The 9,429-nt window shown below is 43.3% G+C and overlaps 2 pseudogenes; both read left to right on the top strand.

The window, feature by feature from the left end:
* Window positions 1–3,219: 3,219 nt before the first annotated feature.
* Window positions 3,220–5,485, top strand: LOC123097425 (uncharacterized; annotated as a pseudogene).
* Window positions 5,486–6,919: 1,434 nt separating this feature from the next.
* On the top strand, window positions 6,920–7,624 carry LOC123097417 (transcription initiation factor IIB-like; annotated as a pseudogene).
* The last annotated feature ends 1,805 nt before the right edge of the window (window positions 7,625–9,429 follow it).

The following is a 9,429-nucleotide window of genomic DNA, read 5'->3' as shown; positions in this document are numbered from 1 at the left end:
TTATGGGAACAAGAAACAACTAGCATAGGAAGGTAAAACAAGCAAATTTTCAAGATTTTCAACACATAGAGAGGAAACTTGATATTATTGCAATTCCTACAAGCATATGTTCCTCCCTCGTAGTAATTTTCAGTAGAATCATGAATGAATTCAACAACTATCACATAAAGCACTCTTTTCATGATGCATAAGCATAGAATTTTTATTACTCTCCACATAAGCAAATTTCTTCTCATGAATAGTAGTGGGAGCAAACTCAACGAAATAACTATCATGTGAGGCATAATCCAATTGAAAATTAAAATCAAGATGACAAGTTTCATGGTTATCATTGTTCTTTATAGCATACATGTCATCACAATAATCATCATAGATAGCAACTTTGTTCTCATAACCAATTGGAACCTCTTCTGAAATAGTGGATTCATCACTAAATAAAGTCATGACCTCTCGAAATCCACTTTCGTAAATATAATCATCATAAATAGGAGGCATGGTATCGTCAAAATAAATTTGCTCATCAAAACTTGGGGGAAAAATATCATCTTCATCAAACAAAGCATCCCCAAGCTTGTGGCTTTCCATATCGTTAGCATCATGGATATTCAAGGAATTCATACTAACAACATTGCAATCATGCTCATCATTCAAAGATTTAGTGCCAAACATTTTAATGCATTCTTCGTCTAGTACTTGGGCACAATTTTCCTTTCCATCATTTTCACAAAAGACATTAAAAAGATGAAGCATATGAGGCAAACTCAATTCCATTTTTTTGTAATTTTCTTTTATAGACTAAACTAGTGATAAAACAAGAAACTAAAAGATTCGATTGCAAGATCTAAAGATCTACCTCCAAGCACTAACCTCCCTGGCAACAGCGCCAGAGAAGAGCTTAGTTGACGGGGTGTTAGTGCCGCTTACCTAGCCTCCCCGGCAACGGCGCCAGAAAAGAGATTGATCTCTACTACACAACCTTCCTCTTGTAGACGTTGTTGGGCCTCCAAGTGCGGAGGTTTGTAGGACAGTAGCAAATTTCCCTCAAGTGGATGACCTAAGGTTTATCAATCCATGGGAGGCGTAGGATGAAGATGGTCTCCCTCAAACAACCCTGCAACCAAATAACAAAGAGTCTCTTGTGTCCGCAACACACCCAATACAATCGTAAATTGTATAGGTGCACTAGTTCGGTGAAGAGATGGTGATACAAGTGCAATATGGATGGTAGATATTGGTTTTTGTAATCCGGAAATATAAAAATAGCATGGTAGCAAGTAACAGAAGTGAGCAAAACGGAATTGCAATGCTTCGAAACAAGGCCTAGGGTTCATACTTTCACTAGTGCAAGTTCTCTCAACAATAATAACATAATTGGATCATATAACAATCCCTCAACATGCAAAAAAGAGTCACTCCAAAGTAACTAATAGTGGAGAACAAACGAAGAGATTATTTTAGGGTACGAAACCACCTCAAAGTTATCCTTTCTGATCGATCTATTCAAGAGTCCATAGTAAAATAACACGAAGCTATTCTTTCCGTTCGATCTATCCTAGAGTTCGTACTAGAATAACACCTTAAGACACAAATCAACCAAAACCCTAATGTCACCTAGATACTCCAATGTCACCTCAAGTATCCGTGGGTATGATTATACGATATGCATCACACAATCTCAGATTCATCTATTCACCCAACACAAAGAACTGCAAAGAGTGCCCCAAATTTTCTACTCGAGAGTCAAGACGAAAACGTGTGCCAACCCCTATGCATAAGTTCACAAGGTCACAGAACCCCCAAGTTTATCACCAAAACATACATCAAGCAGATGACGTGAATATCCCATTGTCACCACAGATAAGCACATGAAAGACATACATCAAGTGTTCTCAAATCCTTAAAGACTCAATCTGATAAGATATCTTCAAAGGAAAAACTCAATCAATTAAAAGAACATAGAGGGGGAGAAACATCATTAGATCCAACTATAATAGCAAAGCTCGCGGTACATCAGGATCATGCCAAATCAAGATCACGAGAGAGAGATAGATCAAACACATAGCTACTGGTACATACCCTCATCCCCGAGGGTGAACTACTCCCTCCTCATCATGGAGAGCGTAGGGATGATGAAGATGGCCACCGGTGATGGGTCCCCCCTCCGGCAGGGTGCCGGAACAGGGTCCCGATTGGTTTTTGGTGGCTACAAAGGTTTGCGGCGGTGGAACTCCCGATCTTGGTTTCTTTTCGAGGGTTTCTGTATTTATAGGAATTTTTTTGTCGGTCTCACGTCAGGGGGGTCTCCAAGTCATCCATGAGATAGGGGGGCGCGCCCAGGGGGTAGGGCGCGCCCTCCACCCTCGTGGATGACTCGGGACTCTTCTGGCCCAACTCTTTTACTCCGGGGGCTTCTTTTGGTCCATAAAAAATCATCAAAAATTGACACGTCAATTGGACTCCCTTTGGTATTCATTTTCTGTAAAACTCAAAAACAAGGAAAAACACAGAAACTGGCACTGGGCTCTAGGTTAATAGGTTAATCCCAAAAGTCATATAAAACATCATATAAATGCATATAAAACATCCAAGATGGATAATATAATAGCATGGAACAATAAAAAATTATAGATACGTTGGAGACGTATCAAGTGTCCCCAAGCTTAATTCCTACTCGTCCGCGAGTAGGTAAATGATAAAAACAAAAAATTTGATGTGGAATGCTACCTAACATATTTATAAATGTAATCTTCTCTATTGTGGCAAGAATATTCATATCCAAAACATTCAAGACAAAAGTTTAATAGTGACACAAAAATAATAATACTTCAAGCATACTAACAAAGTAATCATGTCTTCTCAAAATAACATGGCCAAAGAAAGTTCATCCCGATAAAATCATATAGTTTGGCCATGCTCCATCTTCGTCACACAAAATATTCAAAGCATGCACAACCCCGGTTTCAGCCAAGCATTTGTTCCATAATTTAGTATTCTCAAACTTTTTCAACTTTCACGCAATACATGAGCGTGAGCCATGGACATAGCACTATAGGTGGAATAGAGTGGTGGTTGTGGAGAAGACAAATAGGAGGAAGATGGTCTCACATCAACTAGGCATATTAATAGGCTATGGAGATGCCCATCAATAGATATCAATGTGAGTGAGTAGGGATTGCCATGCAACAGATGCACTAGAGCTTAGATATCGCCGACTCAACCATGGGCAAGAAGCGGTGCACGACGCACATCCGGATGGAGCATGTCGACCTCACCTCATACTTGGGCCTATGCAGGGCCTAGGTGGGGCTGAGGGGTCTGATGCTGCATCTCTCGCATGGTGGGTTGTCTTGGGATTGCACGAGCCATCTCAGACTGTGCCAAGGAGGTGTACAGGAAGATGGTAGAGGCTAGAGCATGGCCGCTGGTTCTTGGCAAGACCAACCACCAGAATAATGATTAACTCTATGCAGCGCGCCTCGCCATCGCATGTCGTAGCGAGGGCTAATCGCGATCGATCAATGAGCTAGCTTCGGCGATGGCTGAAGGCTCATCGACAAGAAGGGTGATACGTCTCCAACGTATCTATAATTTTTTTTGTTCCATGCTATTATATTACCCGTTTTGGATGTTTATGGGCTTTACTTTACACTTTTATATCATTTTTGGGACTAACCTACTAACCGGAGGCCCAACCCGAATTGCTGTTTTTTGCCTATTTCAGTGTTTCGAAGAAAAGGAATATCAAACGGAGTCCAAACGGAATGAAACCTTCGGGAGCGATCTTTTTGGAACAAACACAATCCAGGAGTCTTGGAGTGGACATCAAGAAGTAACCAAGGAGGCCACGAGGGTGCCCGGCGCGCCCTAGGGGGGCAGGTGCGTGCCCCACCCTCGTGGGCCCCTCGTGGCTCCCCTGACCTACCTCCTTCGCCTATATATATCCACGTACCCCGAAAATATCCAGGGGCATGACGAAAAACTATTTCCAGCCCCGCAACCTTCTGTATCCGCGAGATCCCATCTTGGAGCCTTCACCGGCGCTCCGCTGGAGGGGGAATCAACCATGGAGGGCCTCTACATCATCTCCAAGGCCTCCCCGATGAGTTGTGAGTAGTTTACCATAGACCTTCGGGTCTAGTTATTAGCTAGATGACTTGTTCTCTCTCTTTGAATCTCAATACAAAGTTCTCCTCAATCTTCTTGGAGATCTATTCGATGTAACTCTTTTTGTAGTGTGTTTGTCGAGATCCGATGAATTGTGGGTTTACGATCAAGTTTATCTATGAGAATTAATTGAATCTTCTCTGAATTCTTTTATGTGTGATTGGTTATCTTTGCAAGTCTCTTTGAATTATCAGTTTGGTTTGGCCTACTAGATTTATCTTTCTTGCAATGGGTGAAGTGCTTAGCTTTGGGTTCAATCTTGCGGTGTCCTTTCCCAGTGACAGCAGGGGCAGCAAGGCACATATTGTATTGTTGCCATCAAGGATAAAAAGATGGGGTTTATATCATATTGCATGAGTTTATCCCTCTACACCGTGTCATCTTTCTTAAGCGTTACTTCGTTCTTATGAACTTAATACTCTAGATGCAGGCAGGAGTCAGTCGATGTGTGGAGTAATAGTAGTAGATGCAGAATCATTTCGATCTACTTGTTATGGACGTGATGCCTATATACATGATCATGCCTAGATAATCTCATAACTATGCACTTTTCTATCAATTGCTCGACAGTAATTTGTTCACCCACCGTAATACTTATGCTATCTTGAGAGAAGCCACTAGTGAAACCTATGGCCCCCGGGTCTATCTTTTATCATATAACTTTCCCATCTACTTTTATTTGCATCTTTTACTTTCCAATCTATATCATAAAAATACCAAAAATATTTATCTTATCTTATTATCTCTATCAGATCTCACTTTTGCAAGTTACCGTGAAGGGATTGACAACCCCTTTATCGCGTTGTTTGCGAGGTTCTTGTTCATTTGTGTAGGTGCGTGGGACTTTTGAGGAGCCTCCTAGTGGATTGATACCTTGGTTCTCAAAATTTGAGGGAAATACTTATGCTACTTTGCTGCATCACCCTTTCCTCTTCAAGGGAAACCAACATAGTGCTCAAAGGGAAATTGCAAAGTTAATCGCGCGCATCAGGAAGCACCTCGGGGAGGACGATGCAGGGCTGATGGGCGTCAGTGTGGTACGCGCGTTGAGCTATCTGTGCCACTTTGGCAGGCAGGTTGATATGAGTGGTCATGAAGTCGCGGTGGCCAAGGAGGCAGCGGGATGGCTGGAGGAGGACGACCTTGGTGTGCGAAACACCGGCAAGTCCATAGTGGTTGGCACGTTCGCATGGTCCTAGAGCATGGCAATGACAAGAGGCTCGTCGCCAGTGACATGGCAAAGGTCACTGGCGTGTCGATGCATACCATCCAGGTGGTGTGCAAGAAGTTGCACCCGCACGCCGAGCTGCTCTTTGGATGAAGGATGGTGTGCCATGGTTTCTTTCTCTATCCCTACTCTCATGGAGATCCGTCCGGCTTGTCCGAAAATACATGTCTTAGGGACTTGTACGGGATTGTTGTAAGCTTTTATGTCTTTCCTTCGTTTTGTTAGTGATAATACTTGTTTGATTAGTTAATCAGAGCTAAACGGAGATGATTGTAAATTATAAATTTACTCATCGATGTGAATCTTTTTTTTGTTTCGTGCTATTTTTGGGCATTTATTACTTTCCTTGATGCATATGATAGGTCCAATGTATTAGGACACAAACATTGTTTCCCACAAAAAAGAAAACAAATGTTCTGAGATCGTGACAAGGAGAAATCGCCAGCTATGTTCCATCAATATTGCCAGTTTCATCTTTCCAAAAAGCATGCATTATCAGTTTTAGAAGGTAGACCAAAATGAGATGGGCTACCGGTGGTTTACTGAAGTTAGGGTAGTGGCTCTCTGAGAGTTTGGTTACATTTGGATATTTTTCTATGTAAGTGTGGACCAATGGGTTGTCCATGTTAAAGTCGATGTTTGAAAAAAATGATACCTTCCCTATATGTTGTGTTTCATTGGTATCCACATCCTAGCATTGGAGATTATGTCTTATAGAGGAAAGTTCTCTTGGCTCTTTGCTTCCTCTCAACCAAGAAGGTGTTGATCTCCCAAGTGCAAGGCTTTGTAGGAAGCAACAATTTTCCTTAAGTGAGATCAAGGTTTATCGAACCAACAGGTGTTTAGTAACACACACAATGATCAACACATATACACACACACACATACAAAACTACCTTGTAACCCACCAGAACTATCGAGGTTGTCAATCTCACTAGTCTGCTACTCCCTTCGTCTCATAATATAAGAGCGTTTTTACACTAGACACTAGTGTAGTGTCAAAAATGCTATTATAATATGGAACGGGAGGAATAGTTACAAGAATTAAAAGATTAAGTATATGGTAGATTTGATTGCAACAGAAAAGTAAAAGTAATGAATTGGAATAGCGTTTGATCAAGGTTGAAATAATATAGGCGACAACGCATCCCTCCTATCGTGCCTAGAATGTCTGCGCAGAGACATCTAGCGGCTCAGAAACTTCTAGAATTTGCATATTTAGCAAACCAGAAGAACTAAACATGTAAAGAAAAATAAAAGGAAAGATCTATTAGCTATGATCTAGGCCGTACAATTGAGAATGGACGACCAGCACTAGGGTGTGCAGCGCCAACCTCCGCTATATAAATGGCATGCCGACAGTCACCTCCACCCACACAATATTTGGTCCAGTTGGTGCCACCAATGGACACCAATACGCTTGCGGGGCCAGGCGTCACCCACTTAGACATGTACCATCGCCTGGACTACAACGGTGTCACGCCGGCGACAACGATCAACTACAACTTCGATTCTGCCCACTCAACCATGGGAAAGAAGCGGTGCACGACGCACATCCCGATGTTGCATGTCGACCTCATGCTCAGACTTGGGCCTGTGCAGGGCCTAGGTGGGGCTAAGGGGTCCGATGCCGCCATCTCTCGCATGGCGGGTTGCCTTGGGATTACACCGGCCATCCAAGACCGTGCCAAGGAGGTGTTCAGGAAGATGGAGAAGGATAGGGCATGGCCACCGGTTCTTGGCAAGACCAACCACCGAAATAATGATCTGCTATATGCAGCGTGCCTCGCCATTGCATGCTGTAGCGAGGGCTCACCGCGGTCTATCAATGAGCTAGCTTCGGCAACGGCTGAAGGCTCGGCGGCAAGAAGGGAAATCGCAAAGCTAACCGCGCGCATCAGGAAGCACCTCGGGGAGGAGGGTGTCGGGCTGACGGGCGTTGGTGTGGTGCGTGCATCAAGCTATTTGTGCCACTTTGGTAAGCAACTTGATATGAGTGGTCGGGAAGTCACATCGGCTAAGGAGGCAGCGAGACGGCTGTAGGAGGATGACCTTGGCATGCGAAACACCGGCGAGTCCATAGCGGCCGACATCGTGTGCATGGTCCTAGAGCACGTCGATGACAATAGGCCCGTCGCTAGTGATGTGGCAAAGGTCACCGACGTGTCGATGCATACCATCCAGGTGGTGTGCAAGAAGTTGCGCCAGCATGCCGAGATGCTATTTGGATGAAGGATGGTGTGCCATGGTTTCTTTCTATGTCCCTATTCTCATGGAGATCTGTATTGTACCTTGCTTGTCCGAAAATACAAGTCTTAGGGACTTGTATGCGTTTGTTGTAAGATTTTATGTCTTTCCTTCATTTTGTCCGTGATAATACTTGTTTGGTTAGTTAATCGGAGCTCAACAGAGATGATTTCTGAATTATCAATTAACTCGTCGATGTGAAACTTTTTTTTGTTTCGTGCTATACTTAGGCATTTATTACTTTCCTTGATGCATATGATATGTCCAATGTATTAGGAAACAAATATTTTTTCCCGCAAAAAAAGGAAACAAATGTTGTGAGATCGCGACAAGGACAAATCGCCAGCTTTGTTTGATCAATATTGCCAATTTCATCTTTCCAAAAAAGAATTATCAGTTTTGGAAGGTAGAGAAAAATGAGATGGGCCTGCTGATGAGTGATATTTTTACACTCATTTCACGTTTTTTTAAACCAAGATATTTCATTTAAAAAGAAATATTTGCTCTGATATTGATACTAATGACTAATGAATGCAAATGATTTCACAAATCCTTCTCTTTGATGTGTTTCCATAAGAAATGGCTAAAAAGGGAAGAAATCACGTGTGCAAATGGAATGGAAGGAGAATGGGGGAAGAAGGAATCAACAGGAGCCGTTTCTACGAAGATAGAGCAAAAGACAACATTCCATACAGTGTCAAAAAAAGTCTTATATCTTTATACAGAGGGAGTATTTTGTTTTCGGAAAAACGTCATACACAACCATCTTTGTTGCATAATTTAACAAGGCCTTACAAAATAAATATATAGATCAACCTAAAGCCACTTTTCTGGTGAAAAGTGCCTCCCTACTTACAAGTTGATGATGTGCCCAATACCACGGCTGAGGCGCTGAAAGGGAGGTGACACGGTAGCCCCTGGCGCAGATTCGAGCGGCATGAAGTATACGTCAATGGACGTGGTGTTCCCCACTAGAGAAATCGCTGCCACCGGGTGGGGGGCAAGAGCGCGAGGATGGGACGACATGCCTCGCCGCCACCTTCCTGTGAGCCATGAGGAGATGGGGCGGAATGGAAAGGTCCTACGGCAACACTGGTAGGGGTTCCCTTGCCGCCGCCAGGGAAGGTGATGCGAGGGTCGCCACAGGGTTGGCTCGCCTCCTTAATTGAGATATGGAGGCCCTTTGCTCACACAGGGAGTATAAAGCAACAAAAAAAATACAATTGCAATAAGAAAACAAACAGTTACCATAGACTGCAGAATTATTGCAACATTTCTTCCACATATACACACTGGCGGAATCATTGCAACTGTCTTCCACGTAAACACACTGGTAGGAGGTTAAAACAGCCAATGCACAAGTGATACGTCTCCAACGTATCTACTTTTCCAAACACTTTTGGCATTGTTTTGGACTCTAAGTTGCATGATTTGAATGAAACTAACCCGGACTGACGCTGTTTTCAGCAGAACTACCATGATGTTGTTTTATGTGTAGAAAACAGAAGTTCTCGGAATGACCTGAAAATCCACGGAGATAAGTTTTGGAAAATGTAGAAAATACTGGCGAAAGAATCAAGACCAGGGGGCCCACACCCTGTCCACGAGGGTGGGGGGCGTGCCCTCCCCCTGGGCATGCCCCCCTGTCTTGTGGGCCCCCTGAGGCTCCACCGACCTCAACTCCAACTCCATATATTCCGTTTCGCGGAGAAAAAATCAGAGAGAAAGTTTCATCGTGTTTTACGATATGGAGCCGCCACCAAGCCCTAATCTCTCTCGGGAGGGCTGAT

The sequence above is a fragment of the Triticum aestivum genome, chromosome 1B, assembly GCF_018294505.1.
Source record: "Triticum aestivum cultivar Chinese Spring chromosome 1B, IWGSC CS RefSeq v2.1, whole genome shotgun sequence".
In the NCBI taxonomy this organism is placed as follows: domain Eukaryota; kingdom Viridiplantae; phylum Streptophyta; class Magnoliopsida; order Poales; family Poaceae; genus Triticum; species Triticum aestivum.
Note: the sequence above shows the minus strand (reverse complement) of the source record. Positions and strands in the feature narration are given on the sequence as shown.